Raw genomic sequence first — 22,569 nt, 5'->3', positions numbered from 1 at the left:
TCATCACATGAGCCTCCGCACTCTGCTCTGTCCATCCAAGTCGGGGTTGCAATCTAATCCTGCCTCCCATCTGCCATGATGATCTGTAATTATTATTTTTGATTGGTTTATTGATTAGTCTTTCTACTTAAGATAAGAATAGTTTACACACCACAGTTACAGTGTTATAATATTCTGTGGTTTTTTTTTTTTTTGTATACTTGCTATTACCAGTGAGTTTTATGCCTTCAGATGATGTCTTATTGCTCATTAATGTCTTTTTCTTTCTGATTGAACTACTCCCTTTAGTATTTCTTGCAGGGCAGATCTAGTATTAATTCATCACATTTTGTTCGTCTGGAAGTCTTTATTTCTCCTTCATGTTTCAAGGATATTTTTTCCAGATATACTATTCTAGCGTAAAAGCGTTGTTTTTTCTTTTCTTCTCTCTCTCTCTTTTTATTTTTTTTTTCCTTTAGCACTTCAGCACTTTAAAAATGTCATGCACTCTCTCCTGGCCTATAAGGTTCCCACTGAAAAGTCTGCTGCCACATGCTTTGGAGCTCCATTGTATGTTATTTGTTTTTCTCTTGCTGCTCTTAGGATAGTTTCTTTATCCTTTGGGAGTTTGATTATTAAATGCCTTCAGGTAGTCTTTATGTCAATTCTACTTGGTTTTCTATAACCTTCTTTTGCTTGAATGCTGTTATCTTTCTCTAAGTTTGGGAAGTTCCTTGGTATTATCCCTTTGAATAAACTTGCTACCCCTATCTCTTTCTCTAACTTCCCTGTAAGGTCAATATCTCTTATATTTGACCTGTTGAGGTTATTTTTTAGATCCTGTAGGCATGCTTCATTGTTTTTTATTCTTTTTTCTTTTGTCTTCTCTGACTGCCTATTTTCAAGTAGCCTGTTCCAAGCTCACTAATTTTTTTCTTCTGCTTGATCAGTTCTGCTATTAAAAGACTCGGATGTATTCTTCAGGAGGCCAGTTGCATTTTTCAGGTCCAGAATTTCTGCTTGGTCCTTTAAAATTATTTCAATATCTTTGTTACATTTATCTGGGAGAATTCTGAAATTTTTCTCTGCATTATCTTGACTTTATTTGAGTTTCCTCAAGACTGCTCTTTTGAATTCTCTTCTGAAAAGTCACATATCTCTGTTTCTCCAGGACTGGTCTCTGGTACCTTATTGAGTTCATCTGATGAGGTCACGTTTTTCTGGATCATCTTAGTACCTGTAGATGTTCATCTGTATCTGTGCATTGAAGAGTTACATGTTTAGTGTAGTCTTGGCAGTCTGAGTTTGTTTGTACCTGTCCTTCTTGGGAAGGCTTTCCAGATATTCAAGTGGAGTCGGTTATCATGATCTAAGCTGTATGTACTTTAGGGAACACCCAAAGCTCAGTAACACTGTGGCTTTTACAGACTCAGAGAGGTACTGCCTTGATGGTCTTGGACAAGTCCGGGTGATTTCTCTAGATTACCTGGTAGAGACTCTTGCTCTCTTCTTTTACCTTTTCCCAAGCAAATGAGTCTCTCTCTCTTTTTTGAGCCACATGGAGCTAGGGGTAGAGTGACACAAGTACCCTGTGGTTACCATCACTAGGACTGTGATGAGTCAGACCCAATGCCAGCACATCACTGGGTCTCGCCCAAGGCCTGCTGTAACCTCTCCCTGGCTACTGGCTATGTCTGCTCAATGCCCTGGTCTCTACGACTAGCAGGTAGCAAAGCCAGCCAGGCCTGTGTTCTTCCCTTCAGGCCAGCGAGGTCTCCCAGGCCCTGAGGTGCCACCTGGAAGCCAGGAACTAGAGTAAAAAATCTTAACAGTCTATCTGGTATTCTATTGCACTGTGGCTGAGCTGGCACTCAAACCACAAGACTCAGTCCTTCTCACTCTTCCCTCATCTTTCCAAAGGCAGAGCAATCTCACACCATGGCCACCACCACCACAGGCCCATAGGGAGTACTACCAGACTACTGCCGATGTTCCCTTCAGACCCAAGGGCTCTACAGTCAGCTTGTGGTGAATGCTTCCTGGCCTGGGATTCACCCTTCAGGGCAGTGGGGTCCCCTCTGGCCCAGAACAGGTCCGGAAATGCCATCCAAAAACCAAGGCTTGGAACTAGGGACGCCAAGAGCCTACTTGGTGCTCTACCTGCTGTGGCTGAGTTGGTACCTAAGGTGCAAGACAAAGTCCCCTTTACTTTTCCCTCCACTTTTCTCAAGCAGAAGTCTCACCCCACAGTCACTAGATATGGGGATGTGCTGAGTCTCACCTGAAGCCAGCAAAACTGAGTCTCACCCAAGGCCCTCAAAGTAGTACCTCGGTATCACTGCTGGTTATTCAGGGCCCAAGGGCTCTTCAGTTAGCAGGTGATGAATGCTGCCAGGACTGAATCCTTTTCTTCAAGGCAGCAGGTTTCTTTCTGGCCTAGAGTGTGTTTAGAGATGTTGTCTTGGAGCTAAGGACTAGAATGGGGACCTCAAAACTCTGACTGATGCTCTATCCTCCTGTAGCTCAGTTGATATCCAAGATGGAAGACAAAGTCCTCCCCACTCTTCCATTTTTTCTCCTCATGCAGAAGGAAGGGATTTCTTTTGGAGCCACTAGCTGCGCAGCCTAGGTTTAGGGAAAGGGTGATGCCGACACTTCCTTAGTTGCCCTGGCTGGTGTCTCAGTAGGTCACTGCCCCCGCAGTCCTCTGCCTGTTAGCTCAGCTCAGCACTAGGACTCACCTAGGAGTTGCAATACTTGTGGCCTAGACTGGTTTTCAAGGCTTTTTAGGGCTCCAGAGAACTTTAACCCATGATGACAAGGCTTGCAGGAACTCAAGTTCCAACTGCTGGAATCTGTAATTCCCATCTTTCTTGGGGAAATGATCCCTCTTTGGGCAAGCATCAGCTGAGCTTGGTCTTGTTTATCTTTCTGCTCTAACAGGGCAGCACTGAGTTCAATGCCTCACAATCACTGACTTCTACCTCTCCCCAGTGCACAGAAACACTGTCCACCTCATGCCACCCTTACCAGGAGATGGAAGACGAGTGGGTAGGCTATTGAAGACTGTTTTTCCTACCTCTTCTGTGCCTTTTTCAGTGATACGAAGTTAAAGCCAGGTACTATGAGTGCTGATGTAATTTTTGAGTCTTATGAAGGTATTTTTTTTTGTGGGTAGATAGTTGTTAAATTGGTAATCTGTTTGAAGAATGATTGGTTCAGCCATCTATTCTGCCATCTTGCTCTACTTCTGTCTTAGCTTCAAATTTTAAGTTGCCACAAATTGAGAAAGGAAAGGAACTAGTTTGGGAAAAAACAATAGGAGCTCAGTTTGGGGCATGTTTAATTTTGCCGCTTAGACATCCAAGTGATGATGTTAAATAGTTAGTTTTGAATATATGGAGCGATCCAGGTTGAGGATATAATATTGAAAGTCATCATAACCATATAGATGGCACTTAAAGTCATGATTCTAGGAGAGGTTATGTAGATCCTAGATGAGATTGTGTAGGGAATGAGTGTAGATTGTGTAGGGAATGAGTGTAAGAAAGAATATATTCTAGAATTGAGTCTTGGGGAAATCTAACATTTGGAGGTGAGAGAGATGAGAAAACAAACAAACAAACAAACAGGAAAAGGAGCTAAACAGGTGCAACCAGAAGTGAAGGACGAAAACAAAGACAATGTGGTGTTCTGGAAGCCAAGAATACAGTGTTTTATTGAGAGAATTTTTACCCATGTCAGAAACTACTGATAGGTAAAGAAAAATAAGGACTGAGAAATGGTCTTAGAATGCAACAAGGTGGTTATTGGTAGACTTGCGAAGAGTCATTTCAGTGGAGTGATGGAGAAAAAAGCTTAATTGGAGTGTGTTTAAGAAAGAACGGGAGCACATAAAAAGATAAATGTCCAACATAATGGAACACAAAGGAAACATCAAAATCACAATGAACTACCACTGCATATCCACCCAGGATGGCTATGATAAACACCGTAGGTGATAACATGAGTTGAGAAGGACACGGAGACATTGGGACTCTCCTGCCCTGCTTGAAGGAATGTAAAATGGTTCAACAACTTAGAAAATGGTCTGACAGTTCCTTAAAAAGTTAAACACAGAGTTATCATATGACCCCAAAATTTCATTCCTAGTATATACTCAAGAGAAATAAAAACTTGCATCCACACAAAAACTTGTACATGAATGCTCAGGACAGCATTATTTATAAGAGTTAACAAGGAAAGACAGCCTAAATGCCCATCAACTCATGTATAGATAAATAAAATGTGGTATATTCTTATAATGGAATATTATTTGGGAATTTAAATGAATGAAAACCGATACATGCTACATTGGTGAGCCTTGAAAACACGATGCTAAGTGAAAGAAGCCAGTCATAAATGACCACATATTGTATGCTTTTCATTTATATGAAAAGACCAGAATAGGAAAAATCTGTAGAAATAGAAAGTATATTTCTGATTTCCTGGGCCTGGGGGATAGAGGATAGAGATAAATAGGAAATTACTGCTAATTGGCAGGTTTTTTGGGGGTAATAAAAATATTCTAATCTTAGATTGTGCTAATGCTTATACAACTCTGTGCATGTTAAAAGTTTGAATTTTATATAATTTTATGGTATGAAAATTATATCTCATGAAAACATTTTTTTAAAGAAGAAAGAATGGGAAGACAGATATTAGAAAGATCTAGTATAGAATGCTTTCAGGAGTGCTATAAGAAAGGGATAATAATAAATCATTAGTTGAAGAGGAAATCTGGATTAAAGAAAGGTTATTGTTTTTAAGATGAGAGAAATACCAGTGTATTTTATGATGTTGCAATCGATATAATAAAAAAGGAAAGTCTGATAAAACAAGAAAGAGAGAAGACTTCGTGGAGCAATATTTTCAAGTAGGAAAGAGAACATGGAGATATAGTGCATAGGTGGAGGGATTTGCTCTGCGGGAGGATGGACAGCTCATCCATAGTAATATAAGGGGAGGTGAAGTATATTCACTCTGATTCTGGCAGGTGTGTAGATTTCACGTTGAGATTTTTGAAAATTCTCTTTTAATTGCTTCATTTTTCTCATCATAGTAGAAAGCAAGATTGACTACTGAGAATGGGGGTGAGGAACGAGTGTTGGAAATTAGAGGAGAAAATTTGAAATACTTGTTCTGGAGAGTGAAAGTAAAAATGGATTAGGGAAGAAAAAGATGGTTTCTGGGGTGAACCCTTGTGAAGTTTAGTGAGCATGAGTATAATGTGAAAAGAGTTGACATGCTTGTGTATTTTTCTCCAGCTATCTTCAGCTGCATGAGTTCAGGCATGGAGTAAGTGAAGGGTTGAATTTAGCCAGGGTTTTTATTTTGCTGGATTATATTGGGTTTCCAGACAACATACTGTGAGATCGAGATTTGTATGTAGGAGTTTACCGAGGGGTGTTTTCAGAAGCAACATCTATAAGGGATGGAGGGCAGGAGGAATGAGCAGAGGATGGGTTAAACAGAAGTGCAGTTGTAACAGGTCTCAGGCAATCCTACAGGGAGCTGTGGAGCTGGAGCAACCCTCTGATTTGTCCAAAATTGGAGCAAGGAGGCTTGGCATTTTTGCCCCTTTGTAGACATTTAGACATGGGATTCCTGTGGGCACGGAGGCTCCCAAGAAGTGAGGGTAATTCCTCAAGAGGGACTTGGCTGTGAGATGACAGAAATTAACACTACTAGTAGGTGCAGTAGTGAGTTTCTTAGTCCTGAAGGGAAGGTAATAGATGGCGTGCCACAGAATCTGCTACAGTTCACCATTTGCACTGCTTGCTTGTATACTAAGCTTACCCCTTCTAAGAAGACCTCCTCCCGCATTCTGATAAAGTTTCCTTACCTAGAAAGTCTTACATGAGGAAGGTTAGTGGGACTAATCCTGCCTCTATGACTGCTCTAGAGAGTGCCACTGATACTCCTCATTTGTGCTACCTCAGTGTATTAATCATTCTAGATTCTCCTCTTTCTTGGCTCGCACCTCTGCTTGCCTTGGTAGCTGACCTGGTGGTATGACCCAGATTCTTATATAAGAGGTGTCTGAGCCCCTGGTCTCGTGGCTACCCAACCATTTTCTAGACTTGACTTCTACATTTGTCCATTTACTCAAAATTAGGCATAGTCCACAATGGACCATAAGGCAAAACTGAAGATGGACACCTTGCATTAAGAATGGGAAACCAAAAAGATAGAAGGATTTGGGTCCCTGGTAGTCATGTTTTGAACCTTCAATCTCTGATTTTTTTTTTTTTAAATGAGAGAAAAATGTACCCTTAGGTGTTTGACTATTATCAGGTCCCTATTAACAGCTAAATAAAATTCCCAACTAAAATAATAGTGTAGGATGAAAATCCCCCTAGCCCTCAAACTCTATATACCATACATCCAGTAAATATTTGGGCTCACCATGTGCCAGACATTGCTTTCCCTAGATTCTCCATTTCTGCTTAAGACACCATCATTCCCCATTCTCACCATATGCTTAAGAACCCATGCGAGGTTTAGTGAGCAAGAGTGTAATGTGAGAACAGTTGACGTGCTTGTAAATTTTTGTCCAGCTATCTTCAGCTGCATGGGTTCAGGCATGAAGTAAGTGAAGAGATGTCTGAGCCCCTGATCTACTGAGAGCTACTGAGACCAAAAATCTTAGCATTCCCCTTAAATGCCTTCTCATCCTCATCTGCACATCCAGTTGGTTGTCAAAAGCTGTCTTTCTGCCTCAATAATACCTCTCGGCCTGGCGCGGTAACTCACGCCTGTAATCCCAGCACTTTGGAAGGCCGAGGCCAGTGTGTCACCTGAGGTTAGAAGTTTAAGACCAGGCCGGCCAACATGGTGGGACCCTGTCTTTACAAAAAAAGACAAAAATTAGCTGAGCATGGTAGTGGGCACCAGTAATCCCAGCTACTCAGAGGCTGAGGCAGGAGAATTGCTTGAACCTGGGAGGCAGAGGTTGCAGTGAGCCAAGATGGCACCATTGCACTCCAGCCTGGGTGACAGAGTGAGACTCCATCTCAAAAAATAAATAAATAAATTGAAAAATAATAGTAATACCTCTCATTGCAGTCTTCTCCCCTCCATCACTGTTTGCATTTTCCTAGATTAGGTGTTCTCCCCACCTCTGCCAATCTTGGCTCTCCTAAAAGCTTTGTCTTTTCATGCTCATCCCCAGTGTTCCTACAAACTGCTACAAAAAATAGTCATAGTCAAAATAGTAATAATAATTCTTCTCAGAAGCCCTCAATAGCTTCCCATTATACACCATATGAAATCCAAATGCATTAGTGTTGCATTCAAGGCTTTAATCCAGCCACGCCACATATTTTTTTCATTTTAACTTATATTGGATTGGTTACTAATGATTTTCCGAAATATTTATTCCATTTTCCTGATGCTCTGTCCCTCAGCCCCCAACACACATGGCTTGTTTCTTTCTCATCATTTCCCTTTTAGTTCTTTCTTAGACTTATCACAATTTGTAAATGTATACACTATTTACTTATTTACATCTTGAATTTTTTTTTTTTTTTTTAAACGGAGTTTTGCTCTTGCTGCCCAGGCTGGAGTGCAATGGCATAATCTCAGCTCACTACAACTTCTGTCTCACGGGTTCAAGTGATTCTTCTGTCTCAGCCTCCCGAGTAGCTGGGATTACAGGCATGCACCACCTAGTTTTGTATTTTTAGTAGAGACGGTGTTTCTCTATGTTGGTCAGGCTGGTCGCAAACTCCCGACCTCAGGTGATCCACCTGCCTCGGCCTCCCAAAGTGCTGGGATTACAGGCGTGAGCCACCGCACCCGGCCTACATCTTGAATTTTTAAAATGTTTTCCATTAAACATCTAATTGCCAGAATGTAAACTCCCTGAGTGCAGGAACGTTGTCTTAGTCATGTCACAATTTCCAGCGCCCAAATGAGCGTCAGTGTAGGGGCTCGATGAATATTTGCTAATTGAATTAATGAATGTGATGGCACTGTAAAGACTATCTCAGCTTTGCGGAGTGGTTTTAACATTCAAGCTGGAAACAGCATGGTTCTACTCAAGCTCCTGTGTTCCCTGCACGGGCTTCTGTGTCTCCCCTTAGCTCCGGGGGAGAGAGTCATCCTCACGGAAGGAGACAAAAGAAACTGCACCCGGGTAGCAGGGAGGCAAGCTGTCTACAGGGAAGGGTCCCTGTCCTCTGTGCCATGAGACCTGCCTGAGAAACAGCGCACTCCAGTGGCAGGGAGGTAAGCTGTCTACAGGGAAGGGTCCCTGTTCTCTGTGTTGGGGGACCTTGTCTCTAGGCCATCTCTTTGAGTCAAATGAATAAATGTCCTTCCTATTTTACACTGACCTTATGTGTGGTCATGAGGGTTACTTAGCCTTTCAAAGCCTGATTTCTCTTGGGCTTCGTCTAACTGCTGAAAACTTAGTTTGCTCTTGTAATATAAGTAAACACACTTGGGGCAGGGGGCTACATTTTATTCTTCCCTTAGGCAAAGCATAAAAGCAAACGAAACAACCACCATGCCTAAAGTCTCGAAAAAACTCATAGTTACCAGGAGGAAAATACGTCTGCAGAGATTTTATTTATTGAATAGTGGGCAAAGACGTATTTTATGCTACAAAGACCTTCCATAGGGAAACCATATCATGGCAGCTCAGCAGTGGGCTGTGTAAAGTGTTACAGGCATGGAGAGGCACCGCATTTACGTATCAGGCTCATGGATGCATCCTTTATTAATCCAAAGAATCAATGCTAGCCAGGCAGGCTTTGTATTAGAAGCTGGGCACACCATATTTCTTGGAGACTTAGAAAATTTCTATTGCCTTTTGATGTTTTGTGACATCATTTTTTTTCAAACCACAAATTGGGGTGTGTGTTTGTGTGTGCACGTGTGTGTGTGTGTGTCTAGGGAAATAAGCATTACAGTTCAAATGAGTATTTAATAATATTTATAATTTGTAATTTGATACATATAAATGGCACCCTAGAAATATCAAATGGACAACAAAAAAGATACTTTATTATTAATTTTAAAATATAAAATGCCCTTCCTTTACTATGCTGTCTATATCAGGCCCTCACCTGCTAAACCTGCTAATTCTCCCCTTCCCCCCTCCCCCCGATTTTTTGGCAGACCAAGAATCTTGCCTTCTCAGACTGTCAGAAAAGTAATCTATTTTTAAATTTCCAGAATTTCAGGTCTCCTGTCATTAAACATGACAGAGAGATTTAGGGAAAGATAAAGCATTGTTTGAAAAAGAAAGTCAGTTTTTAGTGTGACCTAAATGTATACGAGTCCAATGTTTAGACAGCATAGGAGGTTAAAGCTGGATTTTGAACATATTTTCAGAGTGTGCTTTGGCATGCAGCGTTTTTGAGAGAGGTGTTATGTAAGTTATCAAAAAGCATACATTTGGGGTAGGACTTTTATTTTATCCAGAAGCTAAAAATCATCGAATGTTGTGTTTTAATATGCAGATAACCCTTATTCTGATTTCGGTTTGGAAGCTTGATCAGGAAAGGTCTTTACTGTGGTGTTTAGGACGTCATGTTCTTTAGAAAGAAAGCTCTCTGTTTTTCTTTTCTCCAGAGGAACTGCAGTTTAGGACAGGCATAAAGCTGGGAACATAACCAAGGGCAGAAAAAAAATTCACCCCTATGTTCTATTTGTCAAACTGACCTGCAGGTCACAACCTGAAAGTTTATGGATCGGTGAGGCCTTGTCTCCGCATAAGCATGTTTTCTGGACTTTGGCTGAAGCTAAATTCCTGACTTCTGAAAGAGGGGTGGGTGTGGACTTCCAGCAGGAATAGCCAGTGGGAAGGAAGTAATATTCATTAAGAGTGTCTCATGCAAGCAGTGCGGGGCTAAGCATGCTCAGTGTAAATTCTCCTGGAGCCTGTCAAGCTATGTTTGAACTCGTTCCAGAATAGTGGATTTACTTTTTTTTCCCCACCAGGAAGAATACTCGAGTAGACTGTATTTTGCCTTGCTTTTCTTTTTTCCCTTTCTCTCTTTCTTTCTCTTTCTTTCTTTCTTTCTTTCTTTCTTTCTTTCTTTCTTTCTTTCTTTCCTTTCTTTTTCTTTCTTTCTTTCTTTTTCTTTCTTTCTTTCTTTCTTTCTTTCTTTCTTTCTTTCTTTCTTTCTTTCTTTCTTTCCTTTCTTTTTCTTTCTTTTCTTCCTTTCCTTTTCTCTCTTTCCTTCTTTCTTTTTCTTCTTTCTTCTTTCTTCCCTTCCTTCCTTCTTTCTTTACATTTTTTTTCCTCCAGAAGAATGGAAACAATATTCATTTCTCATCAGTTCAGTAATACAATGCCCTTCAGTGTCCATATGAGCATTTCAGTGGAGAAGAAAAGAAACTTTGCTACCTGGGAACTGAAGACTACTTAGGTCAGTAAATGCTAATAAAGCTCTTAAAGACTTTCGGAGCTAGGAGTTAACTTTTCTTAACTGTTAAGGTAACCTACAGCTAATGTAATTGCCTTTTCAACTGGTGGGTGTACACTGATTTTTTTTTTCCACCCAAAAACTATGTTTTTCATGTGTTGGAGTGATTTCCCAAACACAGGGAAAATATGTCTTTTGGTTAATTTGCATTTGAAAGAACCTCTTTTTGTATGAAAGATTCTTTCTCTCTACCACAAATTATGTGTTTTTTAAACAAATACTGTGGTGAGCTGATGTAGCCGTAATGGTCTGAACGTGGATGTGTTCTGTGTTATATTAATTCTTGGCTTGGGTAGGTTTGGTGAAAGTTATTGCTTTTGTTGCTGCCAGAGATGAAAGAGAGTTTGTTTTGTTGTGGATGTTGTTTTGGAACTTTTGGTGAGCTCTGAGGCTGCCTTGGGAGCCCCTTATAGAGAGGAGAGCCATCTCTTTCCATATTTAATGTGCATTTTTCGAAATATTCAACTTTAAGACAGGAGTACAGCTTTTTAAGAATCTGTGTAGGAATAGAGTTTTCTTTAAAATGTAGTCTTGGAGGGAAATGGTTTATAGAAAGGTTTGTAATGAAGAATTTAAATCAAGACCGCCATGGTGAATATAAGCAAAAGAATGCAAAAAAATACTGCATGCTATGTACGCACTGATTCAGTTTAGGTTAACAATTTTACTTTTTAATTTAAAAAAAGTATACCAGACCTTAAAGGGTTGTCTTATGATATCAACTGATAACACAGAGGACTCATTAGAGAGATGTTAGGATCTCAGAAAATATCAAGTAAGCAAAGGCGGCCCCTTTAAAACCATCTGAGGACTGAGGTTATGAAACCACATGGTTTCATGTAGGAGCAGTGCATCCTAGGCTAAAGCAGTTTAATTTTATTCAAGAATTTTAAGAGTAAAAGGGGATTTATTTCTTTTCAAAAAAGAACAGCCAGGCGAGGATTATTGATCAGTCAGGGATTAAATATTTGCTGGAATACAAAGCATCACATATTATCAATGTGTAAATCAGACTCGCCAGCTATTCAGGGGATGTAAATGAAACGACCATAGTTTCAGCCGGAATCAAATGCAGCAGCACCCCTGCCCTGCTTTCTTCATCTTTATGTCCCAGAAAGGGATGATAGAGGTGGGGCAGGGTGTGAAATGAGACTTAGCCGATGAGCTGACCTTGCTCTTTTAACTTCTGTCCATCTGTTCTTACCGGGCAGCTGAAGCAGTGAGCAGAGTGGGGTGGGACATCAGGGGGGACCAGGAAGCAGAGGCCAGACCCAGCCAAGGCTGTGATCTGTTCCCCACCCTGAGAGTTAGATATCAGGAGGAGCTAAGTGGATGCATCTAAATCCACTTCCTTCTGCTCCCAGAGCTTTGATTTAGTACCAAATGCTGCTCTTCTGCACCTGCCTCTGTTTTTCATAAGTAAAAGCTTCTCCCCATGTGTAGACGGTGGTTTATTCGATACAGATCAATCCCTAAGGAGATAGCTGAAGTAATTTAGTCTTGTTTTGTTTTTTCTTTCTTCTCTGACATGTGGCATTGATGAGGTTTAATTGAAACAACAAACCTTTTCTGGGATGCGAGAGCACAGTTTTCCATGGGAGTGTGTGTGTGAACGTGTGTGTGTGCGTGTGTGCATGTGCAAGTCACTTGCAGTCTGGGCTCTGGGACGCTGCCTCTTGGAAGGCTTTGCAAGGCTGAGGGCATTTGTCTGGAGCCAGGGATCTTTTCATCACCTTGTCTCTGCGTTGGCAAAGAGGAGGTGCACATTCTGAGGCATGCTGTAATTCTTTACCCTGAGTCCTCGTTCCTAATACTGCACTCTCCCCACAACACCCCAACTGTTTCCCCTTCATGACCTGTGTCTTGAAGCATAGCACCAAAACCTTTTGAGGCACAAAAGAAAACCAAAGGGCATGCAAAGAAGCAGAGAATGAACAAAGACAGGCCTCTTCATGTTCACATCTGGATAACATTTAGATTGAGACAAGGGAAAATAAGTGGGAGAAAAAAATCTGACACCACATTAAAAAAATGCATATAATTGACTTTCTAGAGTTTTTCTCGTCTCAAGCTTTCTGGATGTTTTTGTCTCCTGCCCACACTCTACCCATAGTACTCCGGAGAAGGCAGGTATCACATCCATGTTTTGTAGTGAAGTGCGGTGATTTGCCCAAAGCAGTGCCTAGGCAGGAGCAAGCATACAGATACCTGGAGCTCCAGTCCAAGCCTCTACTTACACAAGAATAGAAATAATCTGGGTTCCATTTTTGTATCTTGAACTCAGTTTCCCCATTCATTTTAAGGTTTTGGACAAAGACGTTCCGTGCGGTAAGTTCTCAAACTGAATCCATTACTGTAATAATTTGAGAAGTATTTGAAGCTTTTCAGGAGACTTTGACATATTTCCTTTGATCTTATCTTCAACATTACCTATGAAAATAGATTGGGCCAGTGTTGCCATTTTCTTTTGACAAACGATGAAACTGAAAGATTGAATGACTTGCTGCCTAAGGTCAGGATAGAGGCTACATGGGAATTCGGATTGCCCAACTCGGGATTTGAAATTCTAGACTATCCTGAATCCCTGGGTTACTGAGGTAGAGAGGATATAAAAGAGGAGTTCCGTGATTCATGAAGGTGGAAAGTGTGGCAGCACCAGGGGCTTTGGATATTGTCCCGCTATGAAGGAGAAAACTCTGGCTGGAGAAGGTATGTTACTGCACCCACTGTCACACTAAGGAGTTGGACTTGAATTTAAATCCTATCCGTAGAATCCCCAAGTGTGTGTTCCATGGTATTTTGCTAAATTCCTCTGTGTCTCTTTTTCATCATGTGTAGAATGGGGATACCAAGGGGTTGCTATGAGGATTATATGAGACGATGCATGTAAATTACTTAGCACGGTGCCTCACACAGCAGACTAAACCCTAAAATGTTTTGATTGGCATGTGCTCTTATTTGTTGCTTGTGTTGTATCACCCAAAGTAAGCGTGAACTATTCTTACTGTGAATCCCAGTCAGCTCTTAGCTCAACCCACAGATCCTCAGGGCACTTGTGTTGGTAAATGAACACCACAAGATGAGTAGTGCTTAAGGCATATTTATTGAAAATACAAAAATGTGCTAAATGGCACAGAGAGTTAACTGAGGCAGAACGCTTATTCTTCTTGCTCTTAGTCCGCGGAGAGACCAGAGGGAGGCTATCCAGGCAGATGTGTCCAAGATAAGCGCACATTTGTTGAGTCAAATCTAGTTATCTTCGGTGACTTTCCAATGCGGCTAAGCAGGCTTCTCGGAAGTGAGGAATCTCTCTGAAGGGAAAGAAGTCAATTACAGGCTCGTAGGTTCAGTGGGAGTCAAAAAAGAAGTAAAGGCACATGTGCAGACAGGCTTTAGAACTGTCAAGATTTCAGGTTTTGCTGGGGGCCTTCTGACCAGTGCTGACCGGGCTCTTGAGGTGCACTAAGTGTCTGGGCCCCGATGTGCCTGGCATTACGTTAGAGAAATCCCTTTACACATAGCATTACGTTAGAGAAATCCCTTTAGAGAGATAAATCTCAAGGACCTGCTTCTGACCAAATCAGTGATCCTTAACGGACTGCTCTCTGTAGAGAACCGGGAACTGTAAGTGCACAGTCACAGGGCTGCGAGACCAGACAGAAGGAGGGGCCACTCCCTCAGAGCACGTGCAGTCTAAATGAATAAATGGTACACAGAAGTGCATGGAGCACTCACATGCAGACCAGTAAAACAAGTCTGTTGGTGCAGAAGTGTGAGGCAGACTTCAGGGACAGCAGTTGATGGTTAAATATTCTAAGTGTCTATTCTTAATTTTTTTTTTTTTTTTTTTTTTTTTGAGAAGATGTCTTGCTCTGTCACCCAGGCTGGAATGCAGTGGTGTGATCTTGGCTCACTGCGACCTCTACCTCCTGGGTTTGAGCGAGTCTCCTGCCTCAGCCTCCCAAGTAGCTGGGACCACAGGCATGCGCCACCATACCTGGCTAATTTTTGTAATTTTGGTAGAGGCAGGGTTTTGCCATGTTGGCCAGGCTGGTCTCAAACTCCTGACCTCAGGTGATCTGTTTGCGTCAGCCTCCAAAAGTGCTGGGATTACAGGTGTGAGTCAGCTCGCTTGGCCTAAAATTCTTAAATTCTTTACCACTCAGTACAGAGTTCCCTTTCAGATGCCTCTTCATGGCCTTCACCCACTTGTCCCTGCTAGGAATGAAAAGCTACTCGGGGGATACGGCAGGGAGATGGCAATGAGTTTTGGTTTATTGGTCTATTACACACCGGATGCTAGGTTTCATGCTTTATCAGTACTGTATTTAAAGTTCACAATACCCCTGGGAAGTTTAAAGAGGAGGAAACCTATCCCCATACGGGAAGAATATATGGCCCCCAGGCAAAGAGGTGAATCACATGATTCACCAGCTGAGCATAGGATGTCATGTGTCACACAAGGCCTTCAAGAAACATGCTAGGTGGAAAGGACTGCTGCTGTCCTATAGACTACGTTCCTTTCATGGGCGATGCCTATGTCTTGCCTCATTTTGGGTCTATTAACATGTGTTGTCCAGAGTTGAGCAAGTCACGTCCCATGAAGTTAGTGCTTGGTGAAGTCTATGTACTGCCTGCCTTTAGGGAACCGTTCCTCTTCAACAGCAAGCTCAAACCACATTTCTTTTTTGTTTGTTTTTTCACAAATAGGTCCTTAAAAGTTTTGCAGTTTCAGAAGTAAAGAGCTTAGTAATCATTAGGTAGTATTGTATGATGAAAAACACATGGGATTTGCAGTGATATGACTGGGTTTTGGGTCCTGAACCTGGAAAATTTGTTAACTTTGGGCAAATGATTTCACATCACTGTGCCTCAGTTTCCACATCTGAAATTGTCAATGGGAATTTTCTCAGGTGAGATGCTCAGATCTGCTATTCAACATTGTACCTATAGTCAACAATACTGTATTGTACACAAAAAATTTGTTAAGAGGGTAGACCTCATGTTAAGTGTTCTCACATACAATAAAACAAAATTAATTAAGTAAAAAAATTAAACGATTTTTAATTTTTAAAAATTTGGCCTGCTATATGAGAGCTGTTACTTTTATTCTCCAAGCTGTCTCAGTGTTTTCTAGTAGGTTCTAGTGCTTTCACTTTTTCTGTTCTGAACAGGCTCTCCTGTTCAGGCGCAGTGCCTCACGCCTGTACTCCCAGAACCTTGGGAGGCAAAGGCAAGCGGATCACCTGAGGTCAGGAGTTCGAGACCAGCTTGGCCAACATGGCAAAACTCGTCTCTACTAAAAATACAAAAATTAGCCAGGTGTGATGGCGTGCACCTGTAATCCCAGCTACTTGGGCGGCTGAGGCAGGAGAAGCGGGAGGCAGAGGTTGCAGTGAGCTGAGATTACACCACTGCACTCCAGCCTGGATCACAGACTGAGACTCCATCTAAAAACAAAAACAAAACAAAACGAAAAGGCTTTCTCCTTCATTTACTGAGATTGGGGGTAGCATGAGTAACTGGGCTAGGCAAACTGCTTTATATCAGAGTACTGAAAACTCTTGAATTGTTCAACTTAAATTTACATTTCCTGAATTAATGAAAGATAGAAGACTTGGAAAAGACAGAGACATTAGACAGAAACTGTAGCCAGAGCAGAATCTGGTTGACCTTAAGAATTTCCTGTATGCAAGGAGAAATGAACAAGTCAGGCTACCAAACAAATGGTTACTCCTCATATACAGCCCCCATTTTCCCAGAGAAGATACAAACCATGGAAAGATGTTAGAATGATTACTTTCAAAAAAACAGAAAATAACAAGTGCTGACAAGGATGTGGAGAAGTCAGAACCTTTATGCACTGTCGGTGGGAATATAAAATGGTGTAGCTGCTATAGAGAACAGTATGATGGCTCCTCAAAAATTAACAAATAAAATTGCCATTTGATCCAGCACTTCCACTCCCGGGTATATCCCCAAGGAATTGAAAATGGGGTCTTGAAGGGATAGTTGCACACCCATATTCATAACAGCATTGTTCACAATAGTCACGAGGTGGAGACAACCCAAGTGCCCATCAAAGGAGGTATGGATAAACAAAACATGGTATATCCATTCAATGGAAAATTATTCAGTGTTAAAAAGGAAGGAATCCTGACACGTGCTACCACATGGATGAAACTTGAGGTCATTACGGTAAGTGAAATAAGACAGGCCTAAAAAGACAAATATCATTTGATTCCACTTAGAGGAGGTTCCTAGAATAGTAAAATTATAGCAACAGAAAGTAGAATGGTGGGCTCCAGGGGCTGTGAAAAGGGATAAATGGAGAGTTATGATTAGCAGGTACAGCGTTGTGGCTGAGGAAGGTGAAAACGTTCTGGAGCTGGATAATGGTGATGGTAACACAACAATGTGAATGTACCTACTGTCACTGAGCATACACTTAAAAATGGTTAAGCTGGTAAACTTTATGCTATCTACATTTACCACAATTAAACATTTTAGGATTGAGATTATTTAAATGTTTATTTTCTAGATAATTTATAATGGCTTCTCACTGTAAGTATTTGTTTTATTACCGAAATTCAGGTGTGTGTGAGGAAGAAATCAGGCTCAAACCGAGGAGGAAAAGATAAGAAAAATGCAGTTTTCAGAAAAAAAAGCAAGAGCAAGAGAAGACAGGAAAAAAAACAGGTTCTTGGTATATAGCAATGGAAATTTCAGGATTTCTAGATAGGAGGTGCTCAGGGCAGGATTGTATTTCATCCCTGCATTTGCATGGGATGCTGCTTTAACTTAGGTGGCTTTTTGGAGTGGCATTTGGCAGCTGATCGAGACTGTAGGGCACCGAAAGTCCTGCTGAACACCTGTTTTTGCTAGATATTGCTTTTGCCATCAGAGAACAATTTTACGAGGGCCTGCCTTTGTGAAGGCTCTGTGTGGGAGAAGTTGTAGAACTCCAGAGACATGATGAAGCCACTTATAATCAGGCAGGGGAATGGAAGGGACAGCAACTAGCATTTATTGAGTGCCTATTTTGTACTAGGTGTTTATATGTATTATTCATTTAATCCGCACGATTGCCTCTAAGGTAGACCTCCTATTGCCACTTTATAAATGCAACTTGCCCATTTTTGCTACCTAGTGGTGAAGTCAGGACTGGAACCCAGGTCTGTCAGAGCCTAAAGCCTAGGTGTTTCCAACACATCACCCGAAATGACTTTAGGAATCACACTTCTTCAGTTAACTATCCAGCCAATCCCTCTCTGGCCTTTGCTGTCAGCAGCCCTGGCTGAGGAGGTCTTCATCCAGATATATGTCTCACACACTCAGCTTAGTGTTCTCCAGGGGTTTCCTGGGGGCTCCAGCTTTAACATCCACGATCTGAACATAATTTTTCATTTTCACCAACACTGGCCCAGCAACGTTGAGCCTTCCTGAGGAAAAAAGCCCAGGTATCTGCAGCGTGTCTTTTTCTGCGGTGCCGTCTCGGGTTCAGGTGTTAGAATAAATGAAGCCCAGAGCGCGGGCCCCTCCCCGGAAGGCTGTGCTCAGACTCCTTTGTTTGGTTTATGTATAGCCATCAATGCATCATTCCTTCTGCTTCGGCTGTTTGAGAATCCCATCTTCTCTATTGATTTCCCACAGAACGTTTACTGCTCTCCAAGGTGTGACCTGTACCTCTAGCTAATTTATTTCTGTCATGGCTGCAGGATTTAGGAATGAAGGGGAGGTGGGGAGAGGGGACTGGAGGGAGGGAGGAGAGAGAGCGACGACGTGTCCAAGATGTGGGAAATAAATTCGGCATTGAGCCCCCTGACCGGCATGCCTGCAGCTCCGGAGGGCGGTTCTGTGCACACAGCACGGGGACTTTGTTTGAAAATCTGCTCAGTAAGATGGAAGTTGCAGCCACGGGGTTTCAGGAGGCCAGGAATTAGAGCAGGGCCCCATGGGGATGGAAAAGCAAGGAAAGAATGTGTTTGAAAATAACATCTTGACTGTTCAGGAGCCAGTCACCCTATTGAGCAGTATGTGGTGGGTTTTTTCTCTTTTAATGAAATGATGGAAGCCCTTCTAGGGGCAAGAAGGAGACTGGTGAAGTCATAGTCTCTTCTTCATTATGGGATTTTCAACAACAGGACATTCATGGGTCAGTCTCTGCGACTGCGTTTGCAATGAGTGACATGTGAGATATTAAATCGAACCACCTGAACATAAACCTCCCTACCCTCTGTGCCTAGAACATACCAAGTTAGCCCTTTCATGGTCTGGTTTTACTTGAATGTTCACTTAATTTTATCCTGTGAAAATGACTAAGAAAATCTGGCAATAAACTCATATGAGGAAGGACGTAGATTATTATCTTCACCTGAATAGTGACTTGCATTTGTTTAGTGGGTAGATAAATCATATTCGAATGACATTTTAAAGCTTTCAAGTTTTTAAAATATACATTATTTTATTTCATTTCCTTAACAGTGCCGAGAAGTAGGTGTATTATTTTCTGTCCACAGTTGAAGGAATGCAGGCTCATTAGCCTGCTTGCTGCCTAGGTAAGGTCACATGACTAATAAATGACAAACGCAAGATTCAAGTCTAGGGCACCTGATTCCGGATTCAGGTTGCATTGCCAGACACCATGGTAGTGCAAGGGCCGTAATGTTTCACCAAGGTCACCCAGTGCTGAGCAGCAGAAGCTAGAGAGTGGGAGATGCGAGAGGTCGAAATTTGCCTAACTACTTAGACAATAATGAAACGAATCAGAGCTCAACCAAACACACAGACGCCTAAGTTTCCACATACCTGATTTATGTCCAAGGTCAGTCCACCTGAGGTCTGATAAGCTTTTAGAAAGAAGGGCAAAACATTCACTAGTGACCATTTTCTCCCTCCTTCCCACACACTGGCCCTCCACTCCACCCCAGCAAACACTCAGATATTATTCTATTTTTTAGAGAGATTTATTAAAGTAAATCATTGCTCCTCATGTATTACCATCAATTATAATTTACCCCGTGCTGAGTGTTAGAATAGCAATTAGTTGTGAGGCCGGCTAATGGAATTTATGCCTATAAATCCCAGATACTGTAAGATCCTCTCCCATTTCCACAGCATGTATACGGAGCTTCCGAGATGTTAGTAACAGGACAAAATGATAGTGATGGTGAGCTGGTGGGCCTTCCACAGCTGGGTCCTCTTCTATCTGGACCCCTCTAACTGGGGAAGAGCAGACCATTTCTTCTTAACTGAGGGCCAAGCCGGCACCTCAGAACCCTACAGCCCAATAAAGAGGCCCCAGATTTGAGTCATTCTATTTTTATTTTATTTTATTTTATTTTATTTTATTTTATTTTATTTTATTTTATTTTATTTATGTATGTATGTATGTCACCCAGGCAGGAGTTCAGTGGTGTGATCTTGGCTCACCGCAACCTCTGCCTCCCGGGTTCTAACAATTCTCATGCCTCAGCCTCCTGAGTAGCAGGGATTACAGGTGTGCACCACCACACCCAGCTACATTTTTGAATTTTTAGTAGAGATGGGGCTCTTACTATGTTGCCCAGACTGGTCTCAAACTCCTGACCTCAAGTGATCTGCTCGCCTCGGCCTCCCACAGTGCTGGGATTACAGGTGTGAGCCATAACACCCAGCCTCATTCTATTTTTAGAAAAATAACATGACAGTGTCATAGAAAGGCTTCTTTCCTGAGTAAATGCTTGTAATTAAAGAAGAAGGGGTAACCTTATAGACAAAATAAAATGCCCAGTGTTTAGGAATAAAATGTAACTGTGCGTATCCCTGGATTAACTGAAGCTATTTTGATTGGAAAAAATCTGAACTTTGGAAAAACCTTAAACTCCTCCTTTAGAGGTGGCAGGCTACATTCCTACTGTCTCAGAGGTAACCTTTAACTCAAGATTTACGATGTTGCGATGGGATGCGTGTAAACTACAAAATTAGAAACGCTCAAGACGAAGTCATATTCTCTTCCCCATCAACAGTGTGAGATGCTGTGTTTTGCTATTTCTCCTGCCTGGAGCAATTTTTATTTTTCAGCTCTTTTCCTTTTTGCAAACTGATTTAGGATAATTGTTTTTCCCTTGAGGTTGGCCTGAGGCGGCGTGGTGTTGCAGAGAGAATTCAAAACTTACAGGCTTAAGAAACTTTCATTTGAGTCCTGGATTCATGACTTCTTAGCTGTGTGGCTACAGGATTTAACTGTCCTTGTCAACTTCTGCATCAAGAAAATGGGTATAACAATATGTATCCTAATGGTCTTGTTATGAGGACCTCAGGAGATAATGGATGTGAAAGTGTTACATAAACTCTAAAGCACTGTGCCTATGGGGAGAACTTATGCTGTATCATTTGAGTTTTTGAAATGCATGTACAATTATTGTCATCTCAATTGTCTATGCTGTCATAATGGTCAACCTTCTGGATTGTCTCTATTTAACACTGGAATTTATGTCAAGCTATGACTTGGACCAACCAACCCACCACTAAACATCAAACAAACCTCATCCCTGCTCCATTCTGTCTCTCTCCTTACTTCTGAAATATTCTGCAGCTTTACTCAGAGTTTTCTCAACCCTCATATCCACTCCTGTCCCTCTTTGGAGGTTTCTCTGGGAATGTATTTAATTCAAGCGCCTCATCTGCAGGACTCCATCTTACTGCTCCTGGAATTTCCTCAATTACTGGAGCAAAGTAGAGTGAGTGGGGCTGGGTAATGTGCAGTGAGTCCCTCAGAGTTTCAGATCTCTTCACTCTGAAAATGAAACATGTTTTGAGCTCGGACCCTGGGCAGTGGATGGAAAGGGAAGGGGTCCAGTCCTAGTCTTGCCATTTACCAGCTGTGACACTGACTGGCTACTTTAGCTCACTACAACAAAGTCTTCTCATCTCCAAAAAAAAAAGATAATATATAATGGTACTCATTTCCTTGGGTTGTTGTCATTAGAAAAGCTCTGTAGAATATAACAGATTTTACAAAGAGAGTCCTTATGTTGACTTAGCGCAATATTAAAACAGCTTTCCGTTTTTTTGAACAATGACTGGTGTCTGAGTGAAGACTCTTAAGGGTATGTTAATTGATGGCAGGGAGTTCAGTGAGTACTGAAAATCAAAAGTTACCACACATAAGTTACATATGGATAAGAAAGAGTTGACTAAATGGTGGTATATACATACAATGGAATATTATTCAGCCATGAAAAGGAATAAAGTACTGATACATGCTACGGCATGAATGAACCTCGAAAACATCAGACTAAGTGAAAGGAACCAGATACAAAACACTGCATATTGTGTGATTCCACCTATATGAAATCTCCAGAATAGGTGAATCAATAGAAACAAAACAGATTAGTGGTTTCCAGGGGTTATGGAAGAGGAAAATGGGGAGCTTAATGGGTATGGAGTTTTCTTTGGGGATGATAAAAATGTTTTGGAACTAGTTAGAGGTGGTGGTTGCACAATATTGTAAATTTACTAAATCCTACTAAATTATTTCCTTAAAAATAGCTAATTTTATGTGATGTGCATTTCACCTCAATTAAAAAAATACTATCAAAACAAAACACTGGGCCAGGCGCAGTGGCTCCTACTTGTAATCTCAGCACTTTGGAAGGCTAAGATGAGAGGATTGCTTGAGCCCAGGATCTTGAGACCAGCTTGGGCAACATGGGGAGACCCCGTCTCTACAAAAAAATAAAGAAGAAATTAGCCAGGCCTGGAGGTGCACAACTGTAGTCCTAGATGCTTAGGAGACTGAGGTGGGAGGACTGCTTGAGCTTGGAAGGTCAAGGCTTCAGTGAGCTATGATCGCGCCACTGTGCTCCAGCCTGTGACAGAGTGAGACCCTGTCTCAAAAAATACAGAATAAAATAAACATAAATTTACCAAAACAAAACAAAACAAAACAAAACAAAAAAAAACACTGAAGAAGTTGACTGTATAGGAAGCCTTCCTGGCTCTTTATATCGTCTTGGTCATTTGTGAGTTTGGTGAAGAAAGTCTCCCATATTTCTTTATGTTTTTTTCCTACCTTCCGTAGCCCCATCTTAACACCTTGGTATTATATACCTCCAAGAGTACTCAAGTT

The 22,569-nt window shown here is 41.6% G+C and overlaps 2 long non-coding RNA genes across 2 annotated transcripts in view; both read left to right on the top strand.

Moving 5' to 3' along the window:
• Positions 1–22,569, top strand: part of LOC126934844 (uncharacterized) — a 471,590-nt gene that overhangs the window by 229,460 nt on the left and 219,561 nt on the right. The window lies entirely within an intron of this gene.
• Positions 10,176–22,569, top strand: part of LOC126934838 (uncharacterized) — a 127,550-nt gene continuing 115,156 nt past the window's right edge. Inside the window, exon 1 of the long non-coding RNA XR_007719123.1 lies at positions 10,176–10,400. This is a non-coding gene — a long non-coding RNA (uncharacterized LOC126934838). The remainder of the gene's footprint in view (positions 10,401–22,569) is intronic.

Source organism: Macaca thibetana, chromosome 14, assembly GCF_024542745.1.
Source record: "Macaca thibetana thibetana isolate TM-01 chromosome 14, ASM2454274v1, whole genome shotgun sequence".
Taxonomy (NCBI): Eukaryota; Metazoa; Chordata; class Mammalia; order Primates; family Cercopithecidae; genus Macaca; species Macaca thibetana.
This window is presented reverse-complemented; position numbering and strand designations above follow the sequence as displayed.